This window comes from Pocillopora verrucosa, chromosome 5 (genome assembly GCF_036669915.1).
Source record: "Pocillopora verrucosa isolate sample1 chromosome 5, ASM3666991v2, whole genome shotgun sequence".
NCBI classification, from domain to species: domain Eukaryota; kingdom Metazoa; phylum Cnidaria; class Anthozoa; order Scleractinia; family Pocilloporidae; genus Pocillopora; species Pocillopora verrucosa.
The window spans coordinates 28,669,262-28,684,000 of record NC_089316.1 but is presented as its reverse complement, the minus strand read 5'-3'; the positions used below and the strand labels follow the sequence as shown (position 1 = coordinate 28,684,000).

Here is a 14,739-nt window from a genome sequence, read left to right as displayed (position 1 = left end):
CACTAGATCAAAATGCTCGTGAACACGATCACTATTCTTACTTGAAGAAAGGAGAGGTACAAATCTCTCTCTCTATGAAAAGGTAAAGAACTCCCTATTCAAACGACTACTTCTATAAATTTTCCTTTGTTGAATGAAGAACCTTTTAGTTTTGACTGTATCATCCACTACAAACATGCAAACATGACGACCCACGCTAAGGACATTTAGAACTGTAGGAATCTATCATTTCAGTTGTACCCACTGATAACTTTCTGTTGTTTGAATGCCTACAGTTTCAGTAAACATACAGTAATAGCTTCCTTAATTAATAATGGTAATACAACCAAGTGGAATCCAATTTGGTCTGTAATCATATAGGTGAAAAACAAAATCAGACGACTGCGAAGCAGGAGTCTGATTTGTTAATCATGAGTTTGATTGCAGATAGAATTAGATGACGCAAAGCTACAAAGTCTTGTTACCAATTAATCAAAATTATGACAAAATTTGGGAAGAAACTAGACATCCATTTTACATTTTCATTCAAATAAAAAAACAACAGTTAACTCAGTGAAACGCAAGACAACAGTGTATGTGCATGATGTGTTCTGATTGTGCTAATCTTCCCTTTAACTATTTTATTACCATTATCAATTATGAGCATGATGCGTGCACTGTCCTATTAGTGCTCAAATTGGGCTGGTGGTAACCAATCATGTTCAAGAATTTTGTTTTAGTTTTGATTAATAGTGGTTTATAGGACCGAGTGGAGTTCAATTTAGTCTGTAATCATACATGGGATTAACAAAATTGGATGACCACCAAGTGGGGGTCCAATTTGTTTATCATGAATATGATTACAGACAGAATTGGACAAGAAGAAGTCCTGTTGCCAATTAATCATAACCATTTCAATTTCCGAAAAAACAAATACATCTGGAACAAATATCCCCAGTGGAGACAATGTCTTAATTTGAAAATTCCTCCTCTTTGTAAATTCCCCAGTTTTTCTATGGATAAGTGGTTGTTGCTATGATTGTTGTAATCAATTCTGTGATTGGTGGATTTAACTGAGTGGACTTAGTATGGTTGGCTGCTTCCACTGTCTAATTACACAGTCTGGTAACAGCTGTGCAGAACAATTAGTGGAAAATGAAGTTGCGAATGCACCAAAAACATTTGAGGAATTTCTAAGGTTTTGATTACGGAGATAAACGAGAAATCTTTCATATTTTGCAAAGGGTAATTGCCAACAAGGAAAAAATTTTCTTAAGTAGCTTTTGTCTTACCCTTCTTTAATCGTTCAGCGGCGTTTTTACTGCCAGCGTAGGTAGGACGAATATCTTTTCCTAATTCTTCGATCACTGCTAAAAGCTCTGCGTATTTTCCAGGAGAATTTTGGCTGGAATTAGTGGTGCTCTGCGGATTGGCAGTCGAAGAACTCGCTCCTTATTGACAAAAGAAAGAAAAGGTTAAAAGAAATTGAGAGATAGAGGAATGTTCCATGACATTTTTCTATGATGAAATTTTACCTTGTGCAGGTTGTGGCATTTTACTCTCCATTCTAACCAGGAAGAGTTTCAACTGAGTACAATACCAAGCTTTCGGATTAGATATGGCGTCGTTTCATCCGCTTTCGGAAAATTCTAAAACTTCAGGGAATGCCGGGACTAACCGTGTGAGCTGAACAAGAGACTGGGGCTAGTAACATGGAGTCTTAAATTTTCAACATGATCTCGAGACCGAAATTACGATTATCGTTATTTCTAAATTGGCACCAAATTTATGGATATAGTAATTTCGTGGCACTCTTTACCAATCCTCTTTAAACGTGTTAAATAAAGAGAAGGACTCGGTTCCACTGTCTTATAACATTCAAGATGGCGGAGGAAAGGGGTAAATGTGCGTTCAGTTGTGATCAGCATGATCTCGACACCAAAATAACGATTATCGTTATTTCTAAATTGGCCCTGAAATAACGAATATCATAATTTCAGTGCATGTCTGAGACCTTCGGGCTCGAAGCTTGGGAACTAGTATTCAGGGAAAGATAAAATGGCGGCTTACGGCGGCGAAGGAAATCTCAGTAGTTTAATATTTAGCGTGAAAAGGCTTGGGTGTTGTGATCTGGTTCTCAAGTAAAAAAAAAATCACGGTCTGCAATGGCCCTACCACCTTTTGAACAACAAGAAAACATTGAAACGGTGGTAAAAAGCAGCAAGTTTCGAAGTCTAAACGAAAGATGGGTAAGCTGAGTTTCAGTCAAATATCATGACATTTGGGATGTAATTTCGATACCGAATAAATAGTTCTACATGGTTATACACGCATAGGATTCTGTTGTGTTCACGTGAAGGCCATTTCAGCCATTCCTGCCACTTGTAAGTGGTAGGAAATAAAAGATATGTATAGTTGTTTCGTATTGAAGCCCTGTGAAATCAAAAATTTGATTTATTTCTTCTTTGTTTTAGGTGGTCATTATCCATTACTTTTGGAAGTCGATGCTGATGAGAAAGAAAAAATGTTTATGATTATTTCTTCTCTCGAACATTTTACTATTTAGGTACCAAATAATCTTGATACTGAAGATCATTGCATCCATTATGAAAAAATTACCCTTGATTGCTTTGTCAACTGGAATGTATAATGTAATATACCTTGTGATTTGTGGGATTTTCACAAGTAAACTAGAAATACTTGAAGAGGGTAATGATGTACTTAATGCAGAGCATTTGGTACAAAGTCTGCTTTGCTGTAATCTACCTGAAGGTGCTTTTTATATGCTAGTAAGACTTGCACAGCCCAGTCAAAATGTTTTTGAGTAGTAGAAAAGCTGGCCAAACCTCTTCCTGAAAAGCAGTCTGAAAAATGTGAAGTTAGCGGAAGGTACTTCATTGTAGGCGGCCAAATTGTAAGCTGCCAGCCCATTTTGAGTGAGCAGTAAAACTCAAGATTGGCTATTTTAGCTAATTTTATTGAGAACCAAATTCCCAGCAACGGGCACAATTTTACTGGGCTATTTGTTATTTAACTACTTAGTAATATTCTTATTAAAATTTACTGCATTCCTTTCTAATAATTTGCTGTTGATTGTATGCTGTATATAGCTTATGATTTGTGTGATTTTCACAAGTAAATTAGAAATACCTGAAGATGGTAATGATGTACTAGATAATGTACTTGATGCAAAGCTATTTTGGTGCAAAGTGTGTGCCTTGTCTGTAGGTGATTTTGCATGCTAATAAGACTTGTAATTCAAATAATACACATCAGCTGGAGTGGGAATATTAAAAGAAAAATAATAATATTTAGCTATACCAAGTTCTGGTTTTATGTCCAAAGTGTGTGCCTTGTCCATAGGTGATTTTGCATGCTAATAAGACTTGTAATTCAAATAATACACATCAGCTGGAGTGGGAATATTAAAAGAAAAATAATAATATTTAGCTATACCAAGTTCTGGTTTTATGTCCAAATTAAGCACTTAGTTGAAGATCACTGCACTGCTCAGGTCCAGAAGGCTGAAAGAGTACTGTCTGCTGTTAGTTTGATTTTTGTCATTTCTATTGATTTATTTTATTTATCAATGTTTCTTTGAATTGTAATTCATTGATCTCTTTCAATAGTGCAGGTTCGCTCATGTAACCTAATCTCCCACTTATGTATGTATGTATGGATGAGCTCAGTCAAAATGTTTTTGAGTGGAAGGCAAGCTGGTGATAGTAATAGGCAGCAGAGGCTGAACCTTGTCTTGAATGGAAGTGTGAAAAGTGTGAAGTTAGCGGCAGCTATATTGTGGCAGGCAGCCAAATTGTCAGCTGTGGCACATTTTGACTGGGCTGATTGTGTGTAGTATATATGTGCACTTCTTTTAGGGTGTTAAACAGGTTAAAGTACCAAGAAATCCTCTGTGATAACTTGATAATTCAAGATGTAAAAATTTTAAATAATAAGGTAAAGCTTGATCATTCTTAAGAGTTTCCATTTGTTCTGGAAATTTGGGGGAGGGTCAGGGGAGCATTATTTATACATAAATAATGTACATAAAAAGTAAAAAAAAAGGCCCAAGGTAAAATCCCAATTTGTTTTAAGAGTTAATTTTATTAAGAGAAAACCCTGGATATAGCTTGGGATTTGTGTGATTTTCAAAAATTGTTAGGAACCTTGTTAATTTTCAGCTTCAAGAACACAAGTACATAATCTTTAGTGCAGCCCTCTTTTCTCCCCGCCATTATTCTAATTTTTTTATCAAGTTTCCTTTTTCTTGTGTTCAATTAATTTATTGTCTTTACAGGTGAAATTTTAATATCTGCTAGCACAATTATCTCTGCTAAGAGTGTCTACCATCACTCTTGCCGGTCTCAAGCCCAAAACGCTGCAAACTAGCTGAAACTACATGTATTTCGTAAAATTGCAATGAAATCTATCTAAAAACACCAAAATCCGGAAGAACGCACGAGTTTTTGCCAAATTTTACGCAAAAGTTGACAAAATCGCTCAATTCGACCTGAAAAACACTTTTTTTTTTTGTTTGCAAAAATCAGCCTATTTTACATTCAAAAGCACGATGTCTTTAACAAAATAGGGATACAATCCATGTGAAAACACTTATTCCAGCTAAAATGCAGTGTTCTCAGTAAAATTTGGGGAAAAAACGCGTAAAAACCGTCAGAAACACGACAAATTGGGCTGATTTTACCCACTTTTTGTGTAAATAGCTGCCAAAACCCTCTAAACTAGCTGGAACTACATGTTTTTCACAAGATCGCCATAAAATCTTGAAACGTTGCTTTAGGGACCTTTATGCCTCCAAAACGAGTTTTTACTTTAAAAAAAATGGAATGAACAAAGATGTTAAAGGGGAAAAAGCTGTGAGAAAGGAGAAGTTTAGTGTTGCTGTTTGATATGCCGCCCAGATATATCAATTTATTAATTTAACGCCTTTAGCCGTGGGCAGAAGTTTTTCTCTAGACTAAGAGGACCCTCCCTATGTTGACGAACCTCAATAACTCGTTGATTTTACTGTTTTTACACAGATTTGATTTTAACCATATTCGCCAAAATAACTGCCAAAACACGGCAAACCAGTATCTCGGCCAAGAGCGATATTGGCCATTTCACACATCCTTATTAGATATGAATTTTATTAAAGATTGTCATTCTAGCATATGTTGGCTAGTTACCACAGGTTTCTTGATTTTCATGAGATAGTGGCATTGGTTGGTACCATGACCAATCTCCTCGACTTTCCCATGATTTTCATAGGATGTTAGCGACCCATACTTCGAACCTCAGTTGTTTTTTTTTTTTTTACATTGGCGCGAGTTTCACAACTTTCTTGTGGTTTGGCATTGACTCAGAGTTGGGCTTATTTTTATGGCTAATCCATCGGCGACTTTCTCATGATTTTCTTGGGTTCTCAACAGTGACACGCACTTTGGAACCATAATTTTATAAATATGTCAACACTGGCAAATACTGCTAAAATCTACACTCTACTAAACTCCATGTACCACAATATCCACACAACTGCGTGTGCCTACTTGAAAATCCTAACCCTAACCCTAAAACTATCCAGTTAGCCTAGTATTGTATTGCTGGTTTGAGTGACTAAACTGGCTCAAATGATCCAGCTGCTTAAAAATCTAAGCACAGAGTAAGTTTAAAAGATTCAATTTTGTAAGGTTTCGAAACAGTTCCAAAATTAACATGCACATAGCTCAGTGTAAAACATCGAAGCTTCTAGGACTTCTTATGATTCCTACGAAAGTACACACCTAATGCACGTCAATTTGCCTTTGTTGTCCTCGAACGATCACGTCTTCATGGTAACGTGGTGTAAGAACTGTACAGCACTTTATAAATATATGTTTTACTTGACGGTAAAAGTTTGAATCCGTACAAGGAAACGTAACGGAAACAGGCGATGATAATATTCCGTTGACAGAAATGCAACGGAAACGTGTCGTCATATTTCCGTTCAGGAATCATAACGGAAACATAACAGGTCCAAGGAAGAAGTGAATGATGTGGAAACATAGAGTTTCATTTTTCCGAATTACGGAATCATGCTATTTCGTCCTGTGCTCACTCTAACTCTGTGCTATCCTAAACCTAACCCAAACCCCAAACCAATCCTAAGCTATGGTGAAGGGTTTAAGTCAGGGTTGAGGATAGGGTTAGGGCAGGAGCCCATTACCTGGTTAGGGTTAGAGTTTGGGTTGCTTCGGGTCAGAGGGGTTTAGTTTTACAATCAGGGTTAGGGCTAGGGTAAAATTATGCTTAGAGTTAGCGGGGTTTAGTGTTAGAATTAGGGTTAAGGCTAGGATGAGGCTATGCTTAGGGTTGGCGTTAATATTTTTCTACAAGCATTCAATTGCAGGGTTTTTGGTATTGTGTTTGTAAATTTCAGTAACTACTTGAAAGTTTACTGAAAAACAAACGATAGGCCGACTGGTACACTTACAGGATAGATAGAGAAGGTTGGGGTTAGGGTTAGGGTTAGGGTTAGGGTTAGGTCTAGGTTAAGGGCTATAGGTTAGGGTTTAGGGTTTAGGGTTAGGTTTTAGGGTTATGGTGTGGGGCTAGGGTTAGGGTTAGGGTTTAGGCTTAGTGTTAGGGTTAGAGGGTCTGCGGTTGAGGTTAGGGCTAGGGTGAAGGTTTGGGGTTAGGGTTTGGGGGTAGGGTTAGTGTTTAGGGTAAGGGTGTAAGCCTCTTCAAAAATATTTTTAAGAAGATTTTGTCACCTTTTTCACTTAAATAACCACCTGAAGAATTTTGACCAGTTAGATTATTTGAAGCGGTTGGATTAATTTTGATTGGGGTTTAATAACTTTTAGTAGTTGGATGATTATTTTTACCAGTTGAACCACTGTAATATGCTGGATCTTTTTAACTAATGTTACCATCCTTACCTGAATTATTTGAACCAATTTCACTGGTTACACATGCATTATCCAGTTAGACCATTTCAACTGGTTGGATTATTTAAACCAGTTTGTCCATTTTAGATATTGGCATCATTTTATCAAGTTGGATCATGTTAACCAGTCGCACCATTTTACTAAGTGAGATCGTTTCTTCCGATTGGACCATGTCACGTATTTAAAATCTTTTCACCGTTTAAACCATTTTATCTTGTTTTGGCTGGTTGGACCATGTTAACCAGTTGCATCATTTTGACTGGAGTGAAAAGTTCCATTCTTAACCCGAGCCCTAACCCTAACCCGGGGTTAGGGTTAGGGTTAGGATAGCTCGCAGCTAGAGTTAGGGCTTGGGTAGGGTGGGATTATGATTAGGCTGAGGGTCACAATTTTTTCTGAAAACATCCAATTTTTTTTTGGTATTGTGTTTGGCTCTAAACTTTAACAACTACTTGAAAGTTTGCTTGAAATCAAAATATACCATTTTTTGCCAAAATAACTGCCAAAATGCGCAATTCGGGCCTTTTTATCAATTTACACTTGGTTTAAGCTTGGTTTTTGTGTTTTCCCACAGACTCTTAAACTATTTTGCTGAGAACATTTTTTGCAGCGTTTTTAAAACTGAAATAAGCTTATTTTTGCAAAAAAAACAAACGTGTTTTTCAGTCGAATTTAGTGTTTTTGTCAACTTTAGCGAAAAATTTTGCAAAAATCGTACATTTCTGCCGTATTTTGGAGTTTTTAGACAGATTTCGTCGCGATCTTGTGAAAAACATGTAGTTTCAAGCTAGTTTTCAGTGTTTTGGCAGTTATCTTGGCAAAAAATGGGTAAGTCAGCGCAATTGTTTTTTTTTTTGGTTTTTAAGGTTTTGTTTGCCCAAATTTTACTGAGAACACTGTGTGTTAGCTTGTCTCCATTGTTTTTTCGCAGATTCTATCGCTGTTTTGCTGAAAACATAACGTTTCAGCTTGTTTGCATCGTTTTTGGTCGTGAAATAAGCTAATTTTTGCAAAAGGAAAAAAACCTGTTTTTCAGCCCAAATTGACATAAAGGATACAGAGGAACATTTGCTTATTGCCTTTTTTTTTTGTCCTTACTCATGAAGTTGATTTTGGCATTTCAAACAAAAACTCTGCTAGAGCATTAATTGAATGACATATCATGCACTTACTTTGAAGCAAGAACACTTTTTTTTAATTCAGAAAAATACCTTTTTATTTTTTTTAAGGACTGCTGGATATAACCTGTACAACCAAGATGAATTTACATTCATTATTTGTCATAACTTACGCTAAATTAGAAATTCAAGTATGAAATGAGGGTACTAGCCCTTTAATAGTGTTCAAAATTTCCATATGCAGGGGTACTTGTGGCTACTGGAGAAGAATCAGTCTTTAACCCTTCACCCCCCCCCCCCCAAGGGAGATAATAAGTACAGATATCCTCTTCCCTAGGGGCAACTAGCTCAAAAGTGAGTGATCTCAAGGGCCCTCCAAAAACGTTTTCTACAGCAATAACTAAGCTCTACAGAAGCACACTATGCAGACAAAAGGTGTAAGAGAATCAATGAATTCTTTAATTCTTGGTCCCTCCCAGGCCAACCTATTGTACAAATCTCATGACATCTGTTCCAGTTTCATCAGTCAATTTTTCAAGCTTCAAGCTTTTCCTGCAATTATGTACTTGTTCTTGAAGCTGAAAACTAACAAGGTTCCTGTAAATTAAGTTTACATAACAACCTAACAATTTGTGAAAATCACACAAATCCCAAGCTATATCCAGAATTATGCTCTTAATAAAATAAACTTTTAAAGCAAATTGGGATTTTGCCCTAGTTCTTTTTATTTTTTTGTTACTTTTTAAATACATTTGTATAAATAATGCTCCCCTAACTCTCCCCAAAACTTTTAGAACAGATGCAAACTCTTAAGAATGATCAAGCTTTACCTTATTATTAAAAATTTTTACATCTTAGACTACCAAGTTATCACAGAGGTTTTTTTCGGTACTTTGACCTGTTTAACACCTAAAAAGAAGAACACATACATAACACACACACAATCAGCCAGGTCAAAATGTGCTGCAGCCAACAATTTGGCCACCTACAATGAAATAGCTGCCAATTTCACACATGTCAGACTTCTATTCAGGACAAGATTTGGCCTCTGCTGCCTATTACTATTGCCAGCTTGCCTGCCACTCAAAATTTCAACTGAGATTGTACATACATACATGTGGGATTAGGTTACACGAGCGAACCTGCACTATTGAAAGAGGTCAATGAATTATAACTCAAAGAAACATTGATAAATAAAATAAATCAATAGAAATGAAAAAAATTAAACTAACAGCAGACAGCTCTTTTTTGGCCTTCGGGGCCTGATCAGTGCAGTGATCTTCAACTAAGTGCTTAATTTGGACATAAAACCAAAACTTGTTATGGTTAAATATTATTATTTTTCTTTCAATATTCCCATTCCAGCTGATGTATATTATTTGAATAACAAATCTTATTAGCATGTTAAAATCACCTGAGGACAAGGCATACACTTTGTGCCAAAATTGCTTTGCATCAAGTACGTTATCTAGTACATCATTACCATCTTCAGGTATTTCTAATTTACTCTTGAAAATCACACAAATCATAAGCTATATACAGCATACAATTGGCAGCAAATTATTAAAAAGGAATGCAGTAATCTTTAATAATAAGAGTAGCTAAATAACAAATAGCCTAGTCAAAATGTGCCGGTAACCAGGGATTTGGCTTTCCACACAGAACATTTGTTAGGCGTCTAGTCTGGACAAGGTTTGGTCTCTACCTTCTGTTACTATAGCCAGCTTGCCTACTTCTAAAAAACGTTTTGACTAAGCTGAAAAAAATGTTTGAGAGAAAAATGGCCACAACAAGCCCACTTACTGCAAAATAAGAAACATAAAAGTAACACTTCAAATTAATACAGAATATAAGCCTTGCAGGATTTGGCTCTCAATAAAATTAGTTAAAATAGCCGATCTTGAGTTTAACTACTCACTCAAAATGGGCTGACAGCCTGCAATTTGGCCACCTACAATGAAGTATCTTCCACTGACTTCACACCTTTCAGACTGCTTTTCAGGATGAGGTTTGGCCTCTGCTGCCTATAATTACAACAGCCAGCTTGACTACTACTAAAGAACATTTTGACTGGGCTGTGCAAGTGTTACTAGCATATAAAAAGCACCTTCAGGTAGATTACAGCAAAGCAGACTTTGTACCAAAACACTTTGCATTAAGTACATCATTACCCTCTACAGGTATTTCTAGTTTACATGTGAAAATCCCACAAATCTTAAGGTATATTACATCATACATGTTGACAAAGCAATCAGGGGTACATTTTTCATAATAGGATGCAATGGTCTTCAGTATCAAGATTATTTGGTACCTAAATAGTAAAATGTTCAAGAGAAGAAATAATCATAAACATTTTTTCTTTCTCATCAGCATCGACTTCCAAAAGTAATGGATAATGACCACCTAAAACAAAGAAGAAATAAATCAAATTTTTGATTTCAAAGGGCTTCAATACGAAACAACTATACATATCTTTTATTTCCTACCACTTACAAGTGGCAGGAATGGCTGAAATGGCCTTCACGTGAACACAACAGAATCCTATGCGTGTATAACCATGTAGAACTATTTATTCGGTATCGAAATTACATCCCAAATGTCATGATATTTGACTGAAACTCAGCTTACCCATCTTTCGTTTAGACTTCGAAACTTGCTGCTTTTTACCACCGTTTCAATGTTTTCTTGTTGTTCAAAAGGTGGTAGGGCCATTGCAGACCGTGATTTTTTTTTTACTTGAGAACCAGATCACAACACCCAAGCCTTTTCACGCTAAATATTAAACTACTGAGATTTCCTTCGCCGCCGTAAGCCGCCATTTTATCTTTCCCTGAATACTAGTTCCCAAGCTTCGAGCCCGAAGGTCTCAGACATGCACTGAAATTATGATATTCGTTATTTCAGGGCCAATTTAGAAATAACGATAATCGTTATTTTGGTGTCGAGATCATGCTGATCACAACTGAACGCACATTTACCCCTTTCCTCCGCCATCTTGAATGTTGTAAGACAGTGGAACCGAGTCCTTCTCTTTATTTAACACATGTAAAGAGGATTGGTAAAGAGTGCCACGAAATTACTATATCCATAAATTTGGTGCCAATTTAGAAATAACGATAATCGTAATTTCGGTCTCGAGATCATGTTGTAAATTTTGTTCACTTGTAGCTTACATCATCCTCCCATCCTCGGAGACCCAGGGGCTGTGAGTCGATTTCAGCTCTCCCTCCCTGACTTGAAATCAACTCACAGCTCCTGAGTCTCCGAGAATGAGCTTACACTTGTAAAATACCAGCAGTGAGAGAGGATTGCCGTCCTGAGTTTAGGTGATTCCTAAGTATAGCACGGCGCATCCTCTGATGCGCATCAAAATCAAGTAATCAGGCGAATAAGCACGCGCGCCTTCCGAGAACACGGTATTGTTTTCGATCATCAATGGACCAGGCAGAGAGGAACGATTGTCTTTAGCTCTTGAATAAGCACGGTGACCTACACTTCTTCTTTTTGGCATAATTTTAGTGAATAATTTATTCCCTTTAAATTGAGGAAATTATTCGAAGGGAAAAAAAGATAAAGCTAAAAGCGTGCACGAAGCCCGTTACTAGAGAATACAAATTATCACCTTGAAAGAAACGACCAGAGGAACGTTTTGAGTTCAACCACGTTTTGAGTTGATATCATTAGTATTTGCATGATTTTCCCAAAAAATTATATTTCAAGTTGTTCCACACGCTCGAGACCTTCTATCTATCAAGTTTTTTTCAAATGTTTCTTTAAAAACCCTTGTTTCCAGCTGCAGCAAAATGTACCATGAACCAATGAAATGACGCGCGTGATTAATGCCAGTATAAGCATAAATGGGTTAAGTTTGGCCCATTATATCTCCTAACCAGGCACGGTAACGTATCTTTTTTATTTTATTTTTCGACACAGACATTGATAAGGAACATTTAAGGAAAGTTTAAAAAAATTGTTCGACAACTCTTTTTTTCTAAAGAATCACCTTAAGCTAGTAATAGTTCTCTCTAAAACCAATTTGACGTTCTAAGGACAATATATGCAAACTTCAATTACAGCACTGTTAAACCGCCTTACAACCTTACAGAAAGGAAACGTTAACGTTACACACTGAACCATAGTGAAACTTTTCTAAAATGATAAACTAATGAGCAGCGCTGCACAGCTGCGCGAGTTGAAATGTTGAAATTTTTGTTATTCTCCTACGAGTTTTGTCGGAAAATAGTAGACTTCGTTGGGGAGTTTTTACAAGTGGGGAGAATAAGCTTGTCTATAATTCATCAAATATTCTTCCTCGTGTGCGGTTGTTCTAAACCAATCACGTGATCGAATATGCCTCATCTAAAACTGGGGAATATCCGAGGACATAATGTTGGAAAGTTAGTAAATTAAGACTGAACCTGTATTAAGTGGCACCCTGTGAAGCGGTCACCCTTTAATAAGCGGTCTGTTTTCAAAGTCCCGATATTTTTTGGTCGTGGTCACCCTTTACTACACTTTTTAAATTAAGTGTTTTTTTTTTTTTAAATAATACTCTGCCATTCCCATGCTTGATACAGGTTTGACTGACCATCAACACTCCGCCGATAGCTTCGCCATCTCAAGCCCTCAGAGATCAAAAAGGCAATTTTATTTAGCGGTTGAGCGTTTATGTCACTAGAACACGTTGCCTTGTAGCCGAGGCAAGGAGCGGGAAATGTTGCGAAGATATTCTCACAGGTATAAGCAAAGCTGCTGGAATATAAATCCCATTCAAGGAACAAGGATGCATGCATCAATGTATGCATCGTCAAGTGATGGCTTTCAATGGTCATTTAAGAATTATGATCAGAAGTAGTAGCTTAATTAAGATACTGGGCCTTTAAATACTCTTATTTTTGTACTTTTTCAAAAGCAGGGAAAGTTGAAAATAGTTCGTTGCCCTTGTTCTTGTTCTTAAATTTTCAAAAAATTTAGGAAATAGGGAATTTCTGGAGGGAACCCCATATCTCCGAGGGAATTAAATAAAAGCGGGATGTAAGTGATTGACACAGATTACCGAAAGCCAACTCGAATGATTGATGAAACATATACCGCGACATAGTTTGCTTCAGGTCATTCCATACGAAACTCCAGTAGTGTTAAAAGCTTTTTTCTCATTTTTGAGCTGGACGAGGAGCAGGGGTAAAGGTTCAGGCTGTCAACTGTTATGAGAGGAAAACTTTTATCCGGTAAATGAAGATGAAAGATTTGCTCCTATTGATAACAGAGTTAACATGGGTGCGCTTTTGTGTGTACCTATGAATGGATTTTCACTGATCATGACTTTTTTCAAGGTTTGGTGGCTCCCAAAGGTTGGTTTTGTAAATTTGGAAGGTTAGTGTCTCTTCTTCTCGACCTTCTTTAATAGCAGCACGTTTCGTATGTTAAGAAGAACACTACCCTGAGCTATCGTTACACCAGCTAGAAGTTTTTTCAGTCCTTCGTCGTTTCGGACGGCCAAATGTAGATGTCTAGGGATGATTCTGGTCGTCTTATTGCCACGAGCGGCGTTTCCGGCTAACTGTCGAATAACTGCAGTTACGTACATCATTCTTGCTATATAAGTGATAATGGTATTCACAAGTCGGCATTTCGCCTGACTTTCTTACCCATATGTTTCCCGTGAGGTCAAGCCAAACATCACAGGATTTCAGCATTTGTCAAGAGCCGACATATCGTCTGTAACTGGTACATTCTCCACTTTCGAAAGATTGATTGCAAAGAAAAAGGCAACAACAGTAACAAGGAAAGCAAATCATATCTGGGCGTGGTAAAGGAGGTTAGGAAAAGGAGGCACCAAGCCTCATCAAAATATTCCACAAGACAACATCCAGGGAATCAGCAATCCGACGTCGGCATTTCTGGTCTTATTTACGAAGAGAACCGCGGAGTGTCCAAAGTTTTCTTGATAAACGTTATCTGTGATGCTGTGACCTACATCGTTTTTGTCGTTGTCATTGTCATTGTCACTATATAGGTTTCTTTAATATTCAGTGTAAAAGTCAGTGTCACTGAGATAGTCACTGTCCTTATTCAACAGCACTCCCACTCCCACTATCACTGTTCCTGTGTTTTATTGTCACTTCTCTCTCACTGTCACTACGGCTGTCACTTAGACTGTTACCCTCTCTGTCTCTGTTCTGTCTCTGTGACTGACATAATCAGTGTCAGTTTGGGTGTCACTTTCATTATCTCTGTCCCAATAAATTTTATTGACACTATCACTTTCTGTGTCGCTAATTGTCGGTGTTGTCTTTTTCCCAGTCTCCGTCGGTTTATACGTTGTTGTTAATGTTTGTCACTGTCACTCTGACTGTCTACGTAACTCTAGCAACGTGAGATTTGTTCACTCCACCATTAGCAATAGTGCTCTTGCGGGCTGCCTTAGTGGCTCGATGGTGCTTTCCTATCAGTTGACTTCGGAGAAGTTTTCTTAGCACCAGCCATAGCTAACAAGAATTAGCGTTTCGGTCATAAAACTTCGAAAATTTTCGTTTTCTCCATATAATGTTTTAAGAAATTGATTTGACAACAATCATTCAACGATCTGAATGGTTATCCAAGGTTTGTTTTTTACTGGCTGCAGTGAATTTCTTTGTTCTTGTATCCTCTTGACAAGTTGGCCTAATTTCCCCAAAACTCAAAATTGCCCTCAGATTTCAGTTGTTCACTTTCAA

General features: G+C 37.2%; 1 long non-coding RNA gene across 1 annotated transcript; it reads left to right on the top strand.

Annotated features, from left to right (window-relative positions):
• The first annotated feature begins 1,861 nt into the window (after nucleotides 1–1,861).
• On the top strand, nucleotides 1,862–3,957 carry LOC136281335 (uncharacterized). Its single transcript, XR_010717687.1, has 2 exons — nucleotides 1,862–2,228; nucleotides 2,454–3,957. It is a non-coding gene; the product is annotated as an uncharacterized lncRNA (long non-coding RNA).
• The last annotated feature ends 10,782 nt before the right edge of the window (nucleotides 3,958–14,739 follow it).